The 21998-nt window shown below is 43.0% G+C and overlaps 1 long non-coding RNA gene across 1 annotated transcript; it reads left to right on the top strand.

Moving 5' to 3' along the window:
• Window positions 1-1194: 1194 nt before the first annotated feature.
• Window positions 1195-20891, top strand: LOC121087528. Its single transcript, XR_005827645.1, has 3 exons — window positions 1195-1373; window positions 9530-9595; window positions 9940-20891. It is a non-coding gene; the product is annotated as an uncharacterized LOC121087528 (long non-coding RNA).
• Window positions 20892-21998: the final 1107 nt, after the last annotated feature.

Below are 21998 nucleotides of genomic sequence, written 5' to 3'. Positions count from 1 at the left end.
GACTGTCCTCCCAGTTTGTGGGGATTTAGGAGTAGTTTGAGGAAACTTTCAAAGGTTGTTTTGACATCTAGGTAATTATTTATTTTATTAATGATAATTTAATCTGATCTACTGAAGATAAATACGCTATGATAAGTGATAATAACTTATCCTATATAACATCACAAATACATCTACTGGCTATTTGGTGACCAACTGGGCTATCTGTCCTCTGTCCAGGGAAAGCCACCACATAACTTCTTTCTCCTGAATCTTCTCTCCGATGCTCTCCATCCATTTAATCTATTAATGTAACAACAGTGAAGTTCAGTCTAATCTTCTACAATGGCTACTCATACTCGCAGAGCTTTTACTGATAGCATTGTCATGTTGGTTATAGTATCTTTCTATCTCTAAAGAGTATTTTACAGCATTTCTTGTATTACGTAGTGTACTCCAGCTCTATAAGACAGATATGATTAAGCCTGTGTGCTAGGCCATTTTTCTGCTGTGGATCGCATGTAACAAGCATGTGGTAAACTGCTAAACCAGCACAAGTCACAAGAAAAATCTAATTTAAGAGAAGAAGGGATAAAGGATGAATGTTTGCAGTACAGCTGCAACAGAGAGGAGGGGACCTCGCCAGGTCAGCTCCTTGTTCTGTGAGCAAAGCAATGCCTGCTCACCCTGCCAAGCTTGGAGGCTATCTCTTTAAGGAAGGATGCTTTTTCCAAAGTAGTCATCTCTTTTTCTCTGCCTGTGCCTGTCATTCCAGTCAAACCATTCCTGCTCCTGAGCTCTGTTCCTGGCTTGCTGTTATTGCACTGCTGCTGGGTGGCAGTGGCCCTCCAGGTTAGGAGTAAGGAGAGAGTCTGGATGTAACATTGCTTTTCTGTAACATATACAGGTGCCAGGTACAGAACAGAAATTTTCAAAGGGTTTTCACCAAAACACCAGCCTTGGGACTCTCCTCAGCTCTGATAGTTCTCCTTGTTGAAGGCTGGGTTGCTTGAGGATGATTGCGTGGGCGTTGATGTAGAGAAAAGCATCAGGATGAGCAAAGAATTAGTAATAAATTGTTCCAGGAGTGGCAAAATTAGTGAACCCTGTTGCTCCTGGATTAATTTATTTATCTATCCTTGCAGTATTCCTTAGTTAGAAATTAATGTTTCTTCGACCCTTCCACACAGTACCTCTAAGCCCTCTCTATCCCCTCATGTACACTTCCGTATCTTCTCTCTCCCCCTGTGCCCAGCTATGCAACTTTTTATATCCATTACCTATATATATATTATATTCTCTAGGTGAACAGGTATCATACTGCATTGCTACTGCCTTCCGAAGTGGGGGTGCTTGTCCGAGTCCTTCCTGGCCAGAGGTGGTTCACAAAGCAGGTATAGATTTTAACATTTCTGACACCACTATGTCTTCATTAATTTGAGTTGAAATTGGCCAGCAGGCTTAAAACTTATCAGAGTGGACAAACAGGCAGGCAGCCCAAGCACATTGACTTCACTGTCTTGGGAAATAAGGCTAAAAATAATCGTATATTTATTTCTGGAAGAATTAAATTAGGTTTGATCTACCAATCTCTTTAACTAATAAGGCTAATGGAAATGAGATTACACTGGCTGATTTATTATTCTTGGTGGTTATTAATTATTTGACTTCTCTTTTGAGTAATTAAAGAAGAGTTTTTCCTGCTTTGACTGCACTAGATGTCATTAATCTGAAGTTTCTAAAATATATTCTTAACCTGCAGCCCCCAAGAAAATGCTAGTTTTTCTTATAACTGTTAATTCGCAATGTAAGACCATGAAGCTAATCGTACAGAGACTTCTTTGAAGCTTTCCACATTTCTCTGAGCGTGTAAGTCCTACTTATGCCTTGGCTGATTATTTGCATTTTGGTTCTGCCTTCCTCCAGTTCTATCCTTTACAGACCTGGAGTCCCCAGCAGAATCAGTCATGGCTAATTTTAAGCACATAGGTATAAAACGAAACCCAGATTTATTTATTTTTTTTAACTACAAATTTCAGTTTCCCTAAAAGAGCCCTTAAAAGGGAGGCATAGGTAGCTGTGGCAGTTTTAGGTGGTAGCCCAGCTTCTTGCTCCAAGCAAGTGTTGTGGAGGCAGTGTTCTGCCACGAAGAGCTAGCGGAGCCAGCAAGCTGCTGTGGGTTACTGCTGACATAAGTGCAGTCCGACAGCAGCAGGATGATGGCTTTTAAAAATAGGACTTCTTGCCATTTTGTATTCTTGTCAGTGTGTCACAGATGTCGCAAGGTTGGATTTGTTTTTCCTACCATTTTTGTCTTCCATTTATTGCCTTCATCAAAAGAATAAATTAATTTTGTTGGTGTGGGATTTCATCCTTGCAGTGACAGGAAAAGAAGGAATAAAACCACTTGGCTTGTTGGCGGTGCCCGTGGCTCCCTCAGGGCAGCAGATTTGCATTCATGCTGCGGTATTTGCAATGTGAATTACGGGGCTGAGGCTGCGCTCTGCAGAGCGCGGTGCTGAGTTTCTAATGCTCCTGTTATGAGGCATTTGACCTTTCCAAGGATAGAAGCGCCAGCTGCCCGCAGCGCTGCAGGAGTGGATGCAGGACTTGTGGCTTCCCACCCTTCCCTTTATGGAGTGCCGGCATCCCGAGCTCAGGCTGCCGAGGTCCTTTTGCCTGTGGGTACCAGCGCAGCAACAAGGAAAAGCGGTGTGTTTAATGGCTCGTAAAGATTATTTTGACAAAAATACAAAGCCAAAGAAATCCCCTTCCCACGAAACCTGGCCACGCTGTGACGCAACATAAGCAGCAAACAAGGAGTGCACGTCAGAGGGCTCTGGCCAGCCTGTGGGAACGCTGCGGTGAAATCAAGCCAGCCCCACCGGTTTCAGTAGAAGTCAAGGCTGTGCTTGCATTAGGAGTGATGCTCATTGCCCATAGGACACATACAGTGAGGGGCTGTGCTAGTTGCCAGTGATTTGGGCTCCATCCATTGGGCTGGCTGCATCCCCTAATGTCCCGTTAGCAGGAGCAGTGGGCAGGATGGGTGCTGGGGGCAACACCTTCCTCGCCCAGGTCACTGAGAGCAGGTGGGATCCCCCATGTCTCCTCCCCAAGTCAAACTTTATTCAGCTGCAGAATTGGAATAGTAAAAACCTTAATCTTTGGGCCAAACCACATCTGAGCCCAAAGTGGGCATTTTATTGCTTGTAGTAAACAATAAACTTGTTCCCATGGCTTTGTAAAAATTGATTTCATCTTTCCAGAAGTCATCTTGCAGAACTTCTGCATAATGCTTGCATTCGGTCTTGGACTAGATAACATTTATTGTCCTGTAATAAATCCCGTGGAGACTCTTCTAAGGCTGGCAGCAGGAGTGTCCCGTTCTGAGCAAGCACCTGCAGGTGCCATTTCCATGGCGATTTACCTTTGGACTTAGAAAATCCTCAAAAAAGGAGCAACTGCCCACTTCAGAAATGGGAAGTGCAGTTTAGGAATATTGTTTTTTGGTTCATGAAAGCAAAAAAAACCCCAAAGGCAGGTTTCCAGGGAAAAAAATACCTCTCCTGACTTCACCAGCTGAGAGGGCAATATATTTTGAAGCAATCAAATGCACTCAGACCCAACACCATCCTCTAATTGCTAATGCCAGGATGCGGCTGATGTTAATCAGCACTGTTGAAGTATGCGATAGAGAATCCAGGAAATACAGAAATGTCAGCAATTTGACCTCCCAGCAGAAAGTTTTGTGGAAAAACATGTTCTCAATTATATTTATACTTTCCAGACAAATAAACAACATTCTTCAAAGGTAATCTAACAAGCAGGTCTGTAGCAAAGAAGATCAAATGGTAATTACTCTACATGCTGTCAGGCTGCCAAGATTAATAGGTTTTTCTAAGGAAAACTGAAAAGTCAATGTAAAAGAAGGAACAGGATAAGTTTTAACAGAGAAAAACAAATAAGGTTTTCTCACATGTCCATAATTTTATACTATTTTTCCCCAAGGGTTTGCAGAGCCAGGTGTTCTGCCAGCATCTGAATAGCTGGTAAATGCAGGGGAGCACGATGATGCTCGCTGCGGTCCAGTGCAGCACCAGGAGGGGGTCATGCTTGTGCAGTGGTGTTGGTGGGGGATGGGCTAGCAGGTGTAAACCTGACCTTGTGCCGTGTGGAAACTCTTTGAAAGTTCAGGGTTTGGAAAATTCCCACTTTGTTTTAAATTAAAAGAAAAGCTAATTATATCTTGGTAATAATTTTGCCAAGATGATGATACGTTTTTAAAAGGCTGCCTTTTTTCTGGAATGGGAGTGTTGAAAGTGTCAAGTGTGATACAAGAAGCCTTGTTGTTAATAAAACTGTTCTTACTGGAAAAAACCCCACCCCTTTGTTTTAATACTTTGACCAGCTCTAGGCAGGATACCAGAATTATGGCACTGACTTAAAAATTCCCAAATGTAGAAATAAAATCTGTGCTCTGAGCTTAATACCCAGTTGCTGCCCTGATATGGGACATTTTCAAGGTTATCTTTGCAGTCACAGGTGGGACGGAATACTTCTCCCAGTGCTGAGACATGGCAGTGATATTGAATATTGTGTAGTATGCGATACAGTCCTGGGAGCTGACATTTTCGGTTCTATCTGTGTTTTTGGTTGAATTTACAAATAAGTTGGGAGTTGTACTCTGCACTCATTTGGATTTATATACCATATGCTTATGAATAATCAATATCGTCCAAATGACTTCCTAATAATAAAACCACACGTAACTGTCGGTTCTAAGTCCCAATGTTACACTATAAACTAACTGGGACATTCACTATTGGTTTAAATAAAAATCACATTTTCACAAACCAAGCTACAATCGATGAGAATTATTGATTTTCAACACTTTTAAAATGGGGCCAATGAAACGGTGTGTGTATTACCTGATCTACTCCTTCAGCAGCAAAAAGCACTGACATCTCTCAAACAGAACTGTTGTTTTTTAAAAAACAGTGAGATAAGAATGTAACCCTGCAAATTTAGTGTTTTGCAAAGACTGGTTTCTTGAATAAGGGCATTGTAAAACCGATCAAAGAGAAGAATGCTGCTAGGAGGATGATGTTGCATAAGGTGCCGGAGATAAAGATTTTACTGTTTTTAATGTTCTCATAAAATTTTACTGAAACAGAAGATATTTTTTTTTTCTTTAAATCTCCTTTTGTTATGAATATGCTTTGCACAGAGATAATAGCTACCTTTGCCTAATCCTCATGGTCTGATTTGAATGTAGAGTTGGTACCGCTCTGCAGTTTCTTTGAACCTGGGGGAAGAATATCAGAGTTTTATTCCAGCAGAGCGGATGAGTATTCAAGTTCCTCCAGACGTCAGAGACCTCTAATAATTGTAGCCCCTGACTGAAATAAATTGAAAAATTTATTTATCTGCTTTAATTTTTAAGTATCTTCCAGTATCAGGACCCAGAAACTGAACCACTTTTCAAAGAAATTTGAATCTTTCAAACTCAATTTTTAATTTTTTTTTCAAATGCAGGGTTTTGTTTTTTGGCTTGTTGGGTTTTTTTTGTTTGTTTGGGTTTTTTTGCATGTGTAAGCACCTTTTGAAGTGAATGGGAATTCTGTGAAAGTTTCTTTTTTCAAGGCTGATTCCTACAATAACATGTTCTTCTGTGACCAAGAACTTAATGTGTTGGCTTCAGGGGGTTATAGAGCCCAGCAAGCTGGTGGTGTGAAGATGCACCTTACAGGAGTTTTATCACATTATGGATGTCAGGGTTTTTAGTCCTTGTATTGAACAAATATTTTGATTATCTTAAACTGAATGGCAACAAGGTCCAGTTCTTCAGCAAAACTGGTGGTCCACAGACAATTCTGCCTTTTGTTCTGCTGCTCCGTGTGAAGGTCGTGCTCCCAGCCTTTTGCTTGAGCAATCATAAGCTTTTTCTGAACTGTAAGAATTATCTTTAAAAAAATACAGTTACTTCAGAGTCTTCTACAGAGCCATCCTTGAACCTGAGTACCACCTGCAATGAATGGCTGATGCAGATCCCTGTCTTGAAACTGAGTCAAAGAAATTAAGTCATTGTAACAGAGAATGTTTATTTTTTTCCTGTGAGTCACCGAAGATAATATAAATATTAGTCTTCAGCCTACAGATATGTCATTCCCTTTAGGAAGGTAGCAGCTGTCTTCAGGTTAATGAAGTGAGTGATAGGAACCAAACAGGCTCCTGAAGAGGCATTTGCAGGATTCTGCAAAGATTTGGGCTGGAACCGGGTACCCCCAAAATGAGCCGTGCTAGCAGGTCTTGGCAGCGGTGGGCTTGATGTCATTGCCCGTACTGCTGCTTCCCTTGGGCACTCAGACCCCTGTTCAGGAAAATAAGTGTTTATTTAAGTCCAGTCTAATTGGCAAACCCCTGATGTCTGTATTTAGCTTTAAGGATATGTTTAAAAGGCATTCATTTTAATGGGGCTGAAATATGTGCTTATATTTAAATGTACTTATAAATTCTTTCTGAAACAGGGAAACCTTACTGTTTTAAAGCTTTTTTCCAGTAAGCTCAAGGCCACTTTATTGCAGCGTTGCAGAAACAGTCACATTTATGCTTGGAAACATGGGCTTCCTTTGCTTCCATTGCTGCACGATCCTTAGTTGAAAATTGTGTTTGTGGGTCACTGGATGAGCACTTAATTTTAGCCTTGACCAAATCTTGCTGATTACATAGTAACTTGTAATTTATTAATTAAAAGCATTGGGGCCCTTCATATTTTGATTAACTTAATAGCTTTCACAGCAAGAACTGAATTCAACCAGAGACATCATTATAACTTTTAATATAATGATCTGGAGGGCTATTGAGTGCATCCCTTGAAACGCTTTTACTTATTAGGCAGCTGACCTGCGTGAGTAACTACCTGGCAGCTGAACATAAGCCACTGCGGAAAACATCCTGCCACTGATTTTGTGGAATTATCTTAAATCTAGTCATGATGGGAAGCTCTGTTGGCTTTAACTAGATATGTTTTCAGTGAGAGAAGAGGTAAAGGACAAGGGGCTTTGACCTCCAAGAAACCCGTGAACAAAGTGACAGACAGTGAGATATAAACCTCAGGACTGAAGCCAAGATGCAGTTTGATTACAGATGCGCTGAGTGATTTGGAAAGGTAAACTTTGCGTGACCCTAGGCAGAGGGCTGTGGCTGAATACTCAGTTTTTCAAGTGAAGCCACTGGAGCGTTCAGTACTTCAAACAAGAAGTTGTCTTTTTAGGGCTAAAATGCAAATTTCTATCCCTTGTGTGAAGTCTGAAGAGACAGGTGAGTTGTCTGCACCTCCTTTTTGGAGGCACCTGGCTGTATAATTAAGAAGTACGCCGTGACTGATGTATTATTGCTGATTATGGCAGTGAGAGAGAATTGTGTTTGGGTACTTTTAAACCTTTCAGAAAGGGTTTCCCTTGCTGAAACAGCTTGCTGTGGCTGCACCTGAACTGGGGTAAATATTTGGGCAGCTGTAGCCGAAAGCCCACGGTTAGCGCACCGGGCAGGGTCAGCTGAAGAAAACTCCAAAGAACAGCAGCGGGAAAAGCCATGAATAATGTCACGTTTTCCTTCTGCATCTCCGTGTCTCCTTTCCATTCACCATCCACCTTCTTTGGAGAAATGTGAGTCCATGTTCTGGGAATGCTGCAAGTGCAGTACAGTCTTTTATCTCTTATAATTGTTTTACCTTAAAAAGTAGAAAGAATAGGGAAGCAGGTTACAGGTGTTCATTGCTTTCATATTTTGACTTCTTGTATGTTTCTCTAGAGTAAGTGATGATATTTTTTGGTTTTCCTTTGTAAAAACCTGGAAATTTTGTCTCATCTCAGATTAACCCTTCCCAGCACAATTTATCTTTGTGGCTCCCAACACTGTTACATTGTATTACGTTAAAAATAGCTTTAGAAAAAAAGACATCAAATCAATTTTGATATGGTATTTCTGTTTGTAAGTGAGCTTTTGTGTGGATAATAGCCCGAAAGTGCACCCATGTAACTTTTACTCAAATTTTTGAATGTCTGAAATCCAACTGGAATTTTAAGAATTTTAAGAAGCTTGGTTTTATAAGATTTGGAGAGCAGCAAAACTTTTTTTCCCAAAAATACAGGTACTAAGGTTTCAGCATACCCAGAAGTGTTGTTAAAAACTGATCCAAACAGTCCTATGTATTGTATTTACCTCTGGAACCTGAGGAAAATGTCTTTTTACACCCTCTGGAAAGACAACACATGCTTTGTTTTTTCCCAAACAGGTCACGTACCTTCACTCGATTGTACGCTTGCTGTGAACTCAAGCTGTGCCCGAGTATTTTTTCACAGCAAACTCGCACCTGGATTGCTTCGTGTGAATTAAAGACTTTAGAGTTTGGCTGATTTTGAAGGTTCAGACTTACGATATTGATCCCTCCTGTGCAGTGAGGCAGAAATGTGGTTTCCAGTCTCTGGGGCCACTGGGCAATATTCAGAATATCCCTGCACGGAAGAGCTGCTGTTCCCTGAAATAGGAAGACTTCATTTTCAGCTCTTCAGTTCTTATTTCACACAGGTGTGATTGCACTGGTGTCAAGGTAATTGCTTCTGACTTGTCCCAAGGTGCTTGAGAATCCAGCCTTTCAGTTTTGTTAGAGCAGACAGAGAAAATCTAATGCTGGATACCTTTGCTGTACTGCTGCTTTTAATGTTGGATGATGGAAGGTGTCCTCTGTGGGGATTCAGCAGGTGAGTAGGGACTCCAGAGCAGAAGGCAGAATATCTCTGAGTCACTTGTGTCTGTTTTTGTCTCCTGACCAGTGGCATGGTAAGCCAGCTCTGGGTGTTTGCCTGCTTGCTGGACTGATGGAAAGGTATGCCTGTGTTGTGGTCATGGCTGTGGCTGCCTCATGGTCATCCCATGACTGGGATGAGACATAGCTCTGCTGGGCTCAGCAGACACTTTGACATGTCCAAGAAAGGCATGGGTGAGGGTAGAGAGCCTGCACTAACTGTTATGATATTGAATCATACTGGAAGGGAGCTACTTTAGGGTAGGTGCACTGTAAGCTCAGCAGTGAGTACATTATAACAGTACTGTGAGCTCTCCTTGTTGTCCTGGATTTGCTTGACTATAGTTTCTATCAGCTTTGAATGTGTCAGCTGAGTTGCTCTTGTTTCCCCCCTCCTCCCCCCCTAATCTTTTTCAGACAGTGAAAGAGATTTCCCGTGTGGCTGGGGTAAACACCAAGCTGTAGGTAGCAATGGTTTATAATCCTTTCAAGAACATTGGCACCAGTATTTAAAATATCTGTAAGTTATGTCAAGAGCCTTTTTTTGGAATCAGAGACAATCCCTACACAGTGCTTAAGCAGATTACACGCCCCGTGTACTGATGTTGCTGTTGCAGCTCTTCTATTTTCAGTTAAGAAGGTCCCTGAGGTTGTATGTATGGGTTTTCCTCGCTTATCAGTTTCAGGAGAAAGTATGACCTGTTATTCTTTTGCTTGCATTGATCAAAGGGTCTTTTACAGAGGTGTGATTCCAGATCATGTATGCGGAGTTTCATCAAGGCTGCTGCTCTGCCGGCCCACATAAAGGTAACTACTTAAAGTATCCGCTTATGTTCCACCACCTCAGAGATAATGCAATAATAAAAATAACCAACGCAAATAACCAAAGATGGTTATGGCTTTTCCCTTGTTTCAGGATATGACACGCTTTAGGTGATATTTGTGCATGTCTACAAGGGATGAACACAGTGAGCTACCACCATCTGCTTTTGCAGATGAGCTCTAGGGTTTATATGTGTGTTTGTGGTTAATGCTGATGTTTCTGCTAAGTCCCAGCAACTTTCTAATAAATATTTCCTTATCAGTATTAAAATTACTTTTATAGACTAAAGTATGAACACAGATGTAATTTTTATGTTAAAATTCTTAAGATCACTGGGATCTTTAAGAAGAAGAGAAGTCAGCTCCAAAGTCACTGCTGAAAATTATGTCCTGGGAACAAGTGCTGGAAGCTGGTCACCGCCCGGGCTGTTGCAGGGGATATACAGTAGGAAGTCCTTTAAAGCACAAACACTTTACCTGTGAAATTAATGATCTGGTTTAAACTAGAAATTAATTCCTATGTATCAGTTGTTCCTATGCATTGGTTCCCTATTTAACTGCAAAGTTTTGCTTGCTTCTGTTCAGTCTGCAATTGGTTTGTCTGTCTTCATAGAGAGGATTATGCCAGGAACCTGCAGCTTCTGGTGTCAGGATGGTAATCCATGGAGGACAAGGTCTCTTAGGTACTCAGAATGTGTTCCAAAAATGTCCTTAAAATCTAATGTCTTTCTCCCTTAGGAGCTTTAGGAATCACCTGTTGTGAACAGGAATAAGGTACGCAAGTGTGAACCTGTTTCATCAGCAACTGTTGCAGTATTTGCAATGCATAAGTCACAATAAGAAAACATTATTGAGCATTTGGGAGAGGTGAACATTTTTTCAATAATTTTCCTTAATGACTGTGCCCTTTTCTGACTAATGCTCTCTGGATTTTAATGAAATAGCATGGGTTTGCTATAGGCGCTTTTCCTAGGCAGTAAACAAAAGAGCATCGATGGAAACAAATTACCAGTGTGTTGACCTCAGAGGAGAATCTCTGCAAACAGGAGGTAGGACATGGGCTGCTACTCTGCACTGCCAGATCACTGCAGGAAGCAGATATGCAGATGACGATATCTCAGAAAGCATTAGAAAACAGGAGGCAGAGGTATCCTAGAGGATTAAGAACAATTGTCATAGCTATATCAGGGCATACAACATAGCTGTGAGTCTCAAGAGAGTCCAGCCTGCCTGTTGTAAATGTGCAACAGTCAGGAAGATGATAGGTAGTGTATGAACCAGACCTTGCAATATGTCCCTGTAGATGTTAATGACAAATCAATCCAAATCTCTTGGGCTTCAGGACATTTTTTCTTTTGCCTCATTTCCAGTGGAAAAGGTAATTCTCATGTAAAAGCATGTGTTCTAAAATTTTAATTGTTAAGTAAGTCCTGATAGGAAACATTCACTTGCAGTATTTTTCTTTGTTAATAAGGTGTCCTGCCCAGTCAAGCCTGTGATTCTGCGGCTTAGGGCACTGCTATCTCAACACGCTGTGCGAGACAGATCCATTCCCAAGGGATCTTTCACCTGAAAAACAAAACAGTAGAGCAGAAAAAGAAAAATTACTTACCCAAGGTCATGAAGGTCTGCAGTAAAGCCAGGAGTGGAGTTCAGATGTCTTAATTCATGGCATAGCTTCCAGCCACAGGACATAACAACCTCCGGTAGCATTTACAAGTGCGGGTCTTTTAATCTCTCAGATGTACAGAGTTTAATTTTTTGGGAACTTTTCTTGTAGCTGGGGCGTGGGAAGACCTGGAATGTTGTGAGCAGTTGGTAAGAGCAGCTAAAGCACGTAGATGGGCTCAGATTATTGTGGCTGCTCTCTTCTTCTGGAAGCCAATGGAAAGATGCTGCAAACATTTGCATATTGAGACGAGATACATGGTATCAGCTGTGCTCTTCTAGCCGTAAGATGGAAGTTAGAAGATGGTAAGTTTTCCTTCTGTAGGAGCACAAGACCTCACCGAGAATGCCACTGATGTTTTGAGCTCTGCAGGAGGTAAAGTATATGGCGGTGTGTAAAGGCGTTCTGGGCCGGGAGGCGTTCTGGGACTGTTTTGTGAACAAAGGGCACGATGAGGCCCTTCTGCAAGAGGGACAAGCAAACTAACAGAGTAAATCCCGCTGATCAATTCAGATAGAATCTAGACATAGATCTGGGGACACTGCATGTTGTTTTCATAAGGCACAAAGTGGCCAATTCCAGAGAGGGAGTCAAGAAATGAAGAGACTGAGAACCCGGAACCGATGCTGGGAGGCATGTTGTGGCCGTTGAAACAAATGTGTGAATGAGCTGAAAGTGCAAGGCCAGTAAAGTAAAGCCAGTAAAGCCAAACAGAGGTTAATCCCTTGGGAAGAGTGTAGCAACATGAGGGGAGGAAATATCTCTTCACTGATTCTCACAAATGTGTCCATGTTGTTATAAATTTATACCAGCACATCTTTCCTGTGAAAGGAAAATGAGGCTCTGTGGAAATAAGGCTACAGTTGTTATGTATATGACAGTGCTGCTGGGAGGTCCTGATTCCTGCTGAGCCTACACCATTGCCAGATGTGGGCATGGAGGGGGCTGGGAAGGATTTCAGCCACATGCTTGGCAAGGTCTCCATGGGCTCAAAGAAAAGAAGTAGCTGCTTGTGAAAGGACAGGAATGGCAATTCATAGTACCCAATTTTGGCTAAGTTTTGGCCAAAGCAGGTGCTTGAATAAGTCTAACGTATCTTAGCTAGGGACCTCTGCAGCCCCTGCAAATAACTATTTATCTTTCTGGGTGGTAAATCCATTTGTTTTCATGCCATTTTTTCTTTTATTGTGCCAATTGTTGAGGCTCCAGTAAGGATGGGAGCACCGGGCAGGGAATGCTGTTAACGGTTTAAAGATTTTAAAACCAGAGTCCTGTCTTGTCTGATCTGAATAATAGACCACAAGTTCCAGCCAGTGTTTCCTACGTGAAGTCTAAAAACCTGTGGCTGAGCACCGTGCTTGGTAATTTAGAGACTCAATTGCTGATAAACCCACAGTACCCATGAGTGGTCTGCCTGGCGCTCAGTTGCACAAAGGTCAGATTCTATTTTCAGTGTGGATGTGGCTGACAACTTTTTATACATGGCATCTAGTTTTCGTTTTCTTTTTTGCTCCATTTTCTAGTCTCAGAGATCCCTCTCTAGGCTGGTGATTATAGCTCATGAACAAGGTGCCTTCCTTTGAATATCTTGCTAGACTGAACTCTTTCAGTTTCTCATAAGAATAATGGATCAAAGAAACTAAGGAGTGTATGTATAATTAGCTGTGAGATGACTAAACAGTAGGAGTTACAGCACGTCAGGAGTTACTAGTACTGGCCCCAGCAAGAAGGAACAAAAGTGAGTGGGCCACATTGCTTGCACCATGTTCCGTTTTTTTAAATTTTATTATTTGTCTGTACTGGGGAAACTCTCAACTGTTCACCTTACTTCAGTTCTCGTAACTCAGCTGGTGCACTGGTTGCAAATGGATGATGTTTCTGTCCTACTACAGTGAGCACTGGCATTGTACAAGGAATCTCTGAGGGATGTGTATAAGAGGTGAAGAAATATAGGCAGGTGGGAGTATAAAACATGTTGAAATGTTTGCATTGTGTGTGTCATATTTATTTGACACAGAACTGTACCAGGGACACCATCCATATCAGCAGCAATAATTAGTAATCGCTCATAATTCAACAGAAAGGGGGAGAGAGCTGTGACAACAAAATGGATTCTGGCCCAACCACCCCATGCAACTGATCTTTTTTTGTTTGAGGATATTTTCAATTTAACCTTTAGGTGAATCTCTTTTCTGTACACAGTTATGTACGTTTTCTTTGTTGTCTGGATTCCTCTCATTTACATGTCAATGGTGTATCTTTAAATGTCTGTTGGCCCAATTAACCATTGCTACTCATCTTCTTGCATTTCAGTCACCTCAGGTGCCCATAGCTAGCATCCAAGTACAAGGAGGAATGGGTAAAAGCACTTTAGATAGATCACCAGCAAAGCAGCATGTTGCACAGATAAAGCCAGAGCCCCTAGACCTTTGTGTTTTGAAAATCAGATAAGTCAAAAGAAGACAACGGGACCATATCTGGTAGGGACATTTGTCTGTGTGTGATGGCATCTGGGGAGGCCAAACCAGAAGATGTTTTACTTAGAGCAAGTGCTTCAGGAACAGTTCCCTTCTTGCCTGGAAAGGGGAACTGGAGCCCCTGGGCTCTTTGTGAGCTGAGTCTAGAGCCAGGGGCTGCGGCACGTGCTGGTGGCTCATCCGTGGCAGAGCTGGTGGTGCCAGCATCCCTGCTCCATGGGACCAGCAGCAGCTTCTTCACATCTGCAATAAGTAGGTTTGGCTTTGAAATAAGCTGCACTTAGGCAACAAGTTTCTCTTCTGTTTGCTGTGGTGGGGAAGCACTTTTCAGCTGCCAGGTCTGCCCCTGCTGAGGCGCCACCTGAAGAATAAGCAATGAGCCCTCGCACCCCTGTGTGGGAGTGAGGACTGGAAGGGTTCTAGTTTGATCAGTGAGGCACAGCCTAGATCCTCTTGGCCTTTCAGCCCCTCCTTTGCCCTGCGCTCATGCCAAGGCACGGTATGTGCTCAAGGGGCTCTGCAAAGGTGGATGGAGTGGGAGGAGGTTGATAGTTACAGCTGTCACTGGCTGCCAGCTAGGATTGCCTTTCTTTCCCCCCCTTCTACATCTATAAAGCAACTTCTGTAAGAGCAATCATGGACTTGGAATTTCATTACTGTCGATACATTTTGTAATAGCTCCTGACACTACTTTCTCAACTGATAATTTAGTTAAGCTCTCTGCTGCACATGCACATGCTTTGGTGTGGAGGCAGTGGAAAATTATTTAATAGAACTTAACGCTGCTTTCATTTCATGGCTGTTATTACTCAATATTAGTCATTGCTGAGAATCATTCCTTGAACAGCTCTGTCTTATCATCTATATGCATTTGGCTATCACCTCTTTGAAATGTAGCAGCATCCTGGGCGGTAAATGAAGGCAGCTTTCATTTTATTCATCTGTGCATCTTGGAAGTGGGTGTGATCTTAACAAACAGAGTTATTGTAATTTCTGTGTCTTCTGTGATAGTTCAGCATAAAAGATGACGTTTTAGTTGAAGTCTCATGGATGAACATCAGGACTAAAAAATTTACAAGTGATTCTGTTAGCCGTGAAGCTTGTTTCTCACCCAAAATATATGTGCTTGATTCAGTCAAAATTGAGAATGTTTTTTTTTTCTTTTTTTTTCTTTTTTCTTTTTTTCTGTTGGGTCAGAAATACCCTCTGCTACCTAATATGTATGAATTTATAAAAGCTGGGAAGAATAGACCCAGATCTTCAAGCTCTGTATACAAGTGTGAATATACAGATACTGACTCTGGTGGTTCTTGTGCCTGTTCATATGAATGAAACTATGTATAAATATTCAAAAGACTTTAAAGACCAATAATGTTTTTATTGTGGCTTGAAAAGTCTGAATCATGTTTGTTTCCTTCTTATATTCATTGCGTAGTGAAGATATGCACTATTGATGTTTTTTTGGTGAAAATGAATGCATTCCTTTTTCTGATGTTCTATTGGAAAGGACATGCCTGTCTTGTGCAGCCATGGTGCTCTCTCAGGGTAGAAAAACATCGTGTTTTGCATTAGAGTAGAGATCTATGAAAATAACAACCCTCAAACATCAAAATAATTCTAGGGAAATGTTTCGTGATATACCCTGCTTTGCTATGGTTTTTTTTTTCCTTATAATCTTCCATTCTGAAGGCTACATTTTCCAGTCAGACAAAATCAAATTGCTATATGCTTGATGTTGCTGTGTGTTCCACCCAAAGCGCAGCTGTCAGGCAGCACTACTTGTGTTATTTCTGCTGTGCAGCTTGGATAATTTCTAAGCTGGTTGGAACCTGCTACGGCCCGATCTGTGTGATGGTGCTATCAACTGCATCGTGCGTGGCTTTGACCGACTGGCGCAGGGCTAGGAGTGGTCAGGAGTGCTGGAACGTGTGGAGCATCAGGAATATGCATGTTCGGGTTGAGTGGGTTGGATGGGGCCGTGCCTGCAGTCTGATGGATCGCTATGTTGGTCCTGAAGAAGGAAGTGCCATTCGCCATTCCTTTGTATGGTTTCATATTCAGGTCTTCATGAAGGCGAATTCCATTTGTCCGTGCTGCGTGGGGCTTCTTAAGGATGTGTTTATTGGCAGCGCTCTGCCACTGCAGAAAGCCGCCGAGCCTGCCTCTGTCGGAGCCTTGAGTTACACTTTCCCTCGGATGCGCTACCGATGTACACGTGGAAACCCTTCTCTTGCTTTCTATTGCGTGGGTGCCTGGAGTAAACTCTCGCGTGGGTGACTGGGGAAGGTGTTGTCTTACCTTACAGGAACTATTGTGCATGAAGGGGAATGTCTTCTGTGTAAATGAGGTGTCTCTGGGTGTTCGGTGGGCTTTCTGAGAAGGTGACAAATGTAACTAAGAATGAGAAGAGATCTTCTCTTGTCATTTCCAAGGTCATCCCCACTCAAACTTTATTTAAACATGAATTATTTTGTAAATGATGAAAGGTCTTCCACAGAAACATCACTGAATTTTCTCTGTCTGACAGAAACTAGTTCTCTCCAGACTTTTTATCCAAGATGTATTGCCATTTCATAAGTCAGGTGGTGAACTTGACGTTGTAAGAAAACCAAATTTCCTGTCACTCAGTTTCAGTTAATTTCTATTTGGAGCAAGATGTGTGGGAAGAAGTAATGTATTTTATTGTCACATTTAAAAAGAAGAGGCAAACTTCTGGGTGCACAAGAGTTTCTCAGGGGACAGCCTAACTGGTAGGATAGCTGTGTCTACCTGCCAAGCTGATTTCTTTCTTTTTTCCCCTTGCAGCTCTTTGGAGAGCTCCAATGCAGTTGTTTTCCTCTAGTGTGCCCAACCCTGGCTTTCACCTTGTAGAGGAATTACAGAGGACTGTATGAAAAGTTTATTTGTGAAAAGGTTGTGATGATTGTTAAATACATAAGGCAAGGCATGGGAGCTACTTACTGAAATTAACCTGATACGGGATGGTAAAAGCCCTGTTGCAGCCAGCTAGTTTTGATTGTGCTGGGACATCACCTCTTCTATTTTATCTCCACCCCCTTTGTGCGTCACAGAGATGAGTTCAATGGAAGTTACTCAATGAAACCTTGAGAAATTAATTTCTGCTCAGACTCAATCAAAGGTTCAGAGGCAGCTTTTGGGTTGTGCTGGTTTCCATGCCCAAGCTCTTGCTTCTCCCTCGTGCTGTGCAGGGCGCTGCATGCCCGTTAGCTGCACGCTGGAGATCCTGGCTCCCTGGCAGGCAGCTGGCATAGCTTGTGGTGCTGTGGGATCCCTCGGGATAAGTAGAGATCTATAAATGTATAATGTGATTACTGCAGCATTATTTTAAAGGTCAGCCTCCCATATTTGCACAAGCATTGATGAGAGTAACTGTCTGCCACAGATGATTTGTGTGGACCAGGATTGTGTCCAGGTATTAATAGCGCTGATTAAATAAGGATGGGGAAAGTATTCTATCTCTGCAAATATCGAACCTCCTATTATGTTTATAATCCTATAATAAAAGGAAAATTTAATAGTAAAAATGGATGCATCTTCAATGTTATAGGTTTGTGGGAGTTTTTAACAGTTTCAGAGCAGAAACCCACCCTCATGGAGTCAGACATCTGTGGCAGTAAGGCCAGCCTGCCTTTTCTGACCAGTGTAGCACAAACACAAATAATGGAAAGATTTAAAATTCAGGCAGTTGAACTGTAACCCAAAGTGAATCAACAGCAAAGCCATTAGAAGGATTTGGTTTCTTCAAATGCCAAAAACATTCACAGTTTCTTTGGGAGGGAGAGAAGGTGGAAGGATCTTCATAGAGGGTTAAAAAATTAAAAGGGTTAAAAAGCACCATGTGGGATTTTTGAAGGGGCTGTGCACACTTACCTGCCTCAGAAATATGTATTCAGCAAGGAGTATCAGGGTCAGTTGATTTATACAGGCCCAAAATCCCATTAATGCAGACATTACATATTACAAAATTCTCTTTGTAGATATAGATCAGCAAACTACAAGAACACCAGTAAATAATCAACAGACCTTAGAAAAAGGGCAAGGACTACACTCATCCATCACTAACAAGGCACAGCTGTAGCAAATCTACAGAAAGAAAAAAAAAAGATGGGGGGAAGATAAACATTTTTATCATCTTGTACTTGTTCCTCATTTATTACTGAGTGTGTGAAGGGCGAGTATCAGTATCACAGCTGGAAGCAGAGAGAAACGACAACGCGAAGGGCAACCTTTTCCCCTTGTTGAAATGGATCTGAGGCTTGTCAGGGAAGCCGAGATGTGCCTGGTTGCCTGGTGGTGTAGCCTGTGCCAGGCAGCCCCAGGTGCTGCAGCAGGAGCCGGTGAGTCCAATTCTACCCGCTCCCATGTGTTCACAAGGTCTCTGCTCTATTTGAGGTCTGTTGTGTCATGGCAGAGGATTTAATCTTCTCTGAATTATTTTGTACCATGCATCCTCAGCAGCACCCATCCCTCAGAAGCAGATGGTGCTTCTGGCAGCTCTTTAGGTCTGTTATCCATACCGTGCACCAGCATGGCACGGCGGCTGTAACTGCCGCGGGGTGAACCATGATGGAGTACCTCCTCTGGATCCAGATTGCCTCCCGATGAAAGCCTCACTCCTGCCGTTGGCTCCATGGAGGTGCTGCCATCATCTGAGCTTAATGGTCTTTTCCAGCACCCGCTGTTATATTTGCTGCTAGACCCAAGCTGTCCAGGTCCAAACAGCAAGAAATCAAAGGCTGTCAGGACTGGAAGGGAAGAAGGATGCTAATGGACTGCAGGAGGACGAGAGTGGCTGCCAGAAAAGGCTCCTTGCTCGTGCAGGCAAGTGCTGCAGGGGCTTGAGCTCTGCCTCGTGCCACCTGTATATGGAGGTGGTGGCTTCCCTGAGACAGAGAGGACTAAGTGAGGATTTGTGCACCAGTCCAAATGCCATTTCATTAATCTGCCCTCTTCTAACATCCAGTACAACTCATTTGACTGTGGGTATTTCTTCATAGACAAGATCTTAACCTCGTTATAATGTTGCCCTTCTTGCTTACAGTGAAACCTCTCTTTATTAGGACTTCATCATCTGTTCCTTTCCTTCACTAAACAACCCCTCATAAGTGTGGCAGCATATTGCAAAGTGTTCTTTTAAATAACCAGACCTATACCCATCCCAGCTAATGAACTAGGAAAGCTTTATTTTGCAAATTCTTGTTTTTATTGTGTTTTTCCAATTACTTTGTAATTCACAAGATTCAGTAGCTCACAATGGGTCTTCCAGCCATTACTGCAAATCTGCACAGTTGTGCTGCAGGTAAAATTACAAACTCCAGCAGGACAAGTAGTTACTTCACTTTCTTCCAAGCCTTCCTTCCCCTCGACTTTCTTCTGCCTCTCTGAAAGGTCTATGCACTCTTTGTTCTGCTTTGGCTATGGGGAACAAGCTTTTGCATACTGCTGTTGGATGCTTCAGAGATCTTGATGGAAAATCAAAGCGAGGTAGGACTTGAAATGCCTCCTTTCTGATCGCTGAGGCTCCTTTTCAGCTACCAGGAGGAACAGCCCTGCAGCTTCCTATGCATCTTCAAGAAAGAGCTGCCTTTAGCACCGCTGTCTCCAGCGGGAGAGGAGCCTTGTCCCTGCATCTGTACTGCGCTGTATTTATCAGAGGGAAGCTGGCATAACACACTTTAATCCTTTCTGGGAAACTGTGATCACCTAGGAGAAGCAAGAAGGCTGCTCATCTTTTTTCTTCGCTTCTTTCTTCTCTGTGCTGTCTGCTGCCTCTGCCTCCCTCCCGCCGCCTCCTCCGTTCCCAGCCTCTGAGCGGAGCAGGCTGTGGGAACAGCCCTTCTGCTGCTCCTGCGTGGACTGACACAACGAGTAGCCCTGCGGTGAGACTGTCAGGAGCCACTTTATGTGCCAGAGGTAGATTACCAGGGTATAGCAAGGAAGCAGAAGTTTATTTGGAGGAGCAAACAGTAAACAACAGCTTTCACCAACCGGCTCAGGCTTGATGATTCCTGAAGAGAAAGAGGTGAACCCCCATGAGACCTCTTTCTGTACCCCAAACAGAGCAAACAAGAGTTCAGGTCTAAAGTACAGATTTGACCTTTGCTCCTCTAGACTCCGTGTGTGCCTCTCCATCCCTCCTGACAGTTTCTGACACTGTCAGCCAATTTCAGCAATATTTGATGGAAGGATAGAGGCTCAGAGACACGGTTCCTATGAGATTCACAGCAGCAGATGAACAGCGAGATCCCCCCTCCTGCCTAAGGTGAGGAAAAGGGGGCGCAGAGCCAGTTCTCATTTGGTGCTGGAGGATCTGGGTGGACTTGGCCAGTGCCGCAGGCATGGGGAAAGCTGCCACCGAGGTTCATACCTTCCCAGACCTCAGGGAGTTTGGTGGAGCTCCAGCCATGGATGACAGGGCTGCTTCTTGTTCTGGTTGTTGTGCAGATTTCAAAACCACTGTGCAATGCCTGTGTGCGATCAGTCCAACTTGCTGGGAGCCTTCCCTGGCCCCTGCAGGTTCATGGAAGTGATGGATGGGAAAAGAGGGGGCCAGCTCACCAGTAAGAAGAGAGACTTCAGATGGGAGTGAGGGCAGCAGCAAGGGAATCACTGGAATATGGCATGAAACATTTAAAGTTGATAAATGAGAACACTTGTGAACAGGGTCAAAGCGAATCCGGCTCAGCGCAGGGGGCTGAGGTGGAGTGGCACATTTGTGTTGTGGTGCAAACTGATGCTGAGAGCGTGGCTGAGAAGGGAATGGCAAAGTTTTCTCAAGGTGCAGAGGTAATTACATCCAAGGCAATGGCCAGGCAATAGCATTTTAATCTGTGGGAAATGCTGATGTTTATTCCCACCCTGAGCTGGGAGGAACTGGCCCAAAAGTGAAATGCAGGAAAGCCCCTGCCAAGCTTCCCTGTGGACATAGCAGACTGGATGCATCCTGCTGGAAACAGTGCCCTGGTGGCCAAGGAGGAGATGCCAGAAGAGAATGGGAAAGTGTTTACTTTTTTGTTTCATCACCGCATTTTCCAGGAAGAACCGGGGGAAAGACACTGCAGAAAACCCTCGGAGGAAGCTGGAAAAACATTTAATGTTTCCAAAACTCAGGGGGGGGGGGGGGGCGGGGAAAAAGCATGATGTGAAAACTGACCTATTCCACCTACTTAGATCTTATCATGTCTACATTTTACAAAATTTTATCTGAAAGAGTTGTTCTAACTTGAGTATTTCTAGTCCTGTTCACTAAAAAAGAATAAACATTTTCAGAGTTGGTCTGGAAACTTGTCCAGAAATTGCTGATGAACCAGAATAAAAAAGGGGAAGTTGAGTAAACATAAACCAACTGTGTTAAGTGTCTGGCTCTGAAGGGCCATAAAATCTATTTTGGAAGGTTCAGTTGTAAGTTTAAGCGTCAGGGTGGCTTTAAGTAACTCAGCTTATTTTACAGGTGTTTTGAAGCAGCCTTGAAGAGAACAGGAGGATTGCTCAAATTGCTAAAAATCTCTAGGACATAATGCACTATCTCCTGTGCCAATTTACAAACTTTCTATTAGCCTTACGGCACCGAGCTGCCTGCCAGCTAAAGAAGGTCCTGGGTCACCTGTGGCTGATGGGTGACGCAGAGCAAGCTGGGTGCTGGTCTCTGGCGAAGTTCACGTGAGGTGCAGGGTAAGGGCTCTGTAGCCTCGGTCTGTAATACATAGAGACATGAAACTGTGAGCAAAGCATGAAGCTCCGTGATAACCCTTTCTTCTTGTCTCTTAGATTTTCAGTTCTCATTCATTCTTCACTCCTTAGGGAGGGATATGTGCAGTTACTGGGAAAACTATGGCCCTTAATCGGAACAGCTCAGCTGGTGATAGTAAATGTGATAGCTGTGCTCATGGGCTATCACGATGGCTTATTACAGGATCACTGGTAATGAAATGTGTGTGTAACAGGCACTGAATCCCTTTTTGTTGCAGTAACCATGAAGAGGGGCATGGTAGAGGATATGAACAATTGTTCATACTACGTGGAGTGGAGTTGGAATACCTTTTTTGGTGAAACACATCTTTTCTTAAAATACAGGTTTTCACTCAGTAATTCCACTGATTATCTTAAAGATATACCACACACTGCCATCCCAAAGGGGTAAATCCTAGCTCTGACTTATTCTTCCTTCAGGGGGTGTCGGCGCTGAGGTGTGATGTGTCATTAGAGCCGGTTCCTGAGCAAG

Source organism: Falco naumanni, chromosome 4 (assembly GCF_017639655.2).
Source record: "Falco naumanni isolate bFalNau1 chromosome 4, bFalNau1.pat, whole genome shotgun sequence".
NCBI classification, from domain to species: domain Eukaryota; kingdom Metazoa; phylum Chordata; class Aves; order Falconiformes; family Falconidae; genus Falco; species Falco naumanni.
This window is presented reverse-complemented; position numbering and strand designations above follow the sequence as displayed.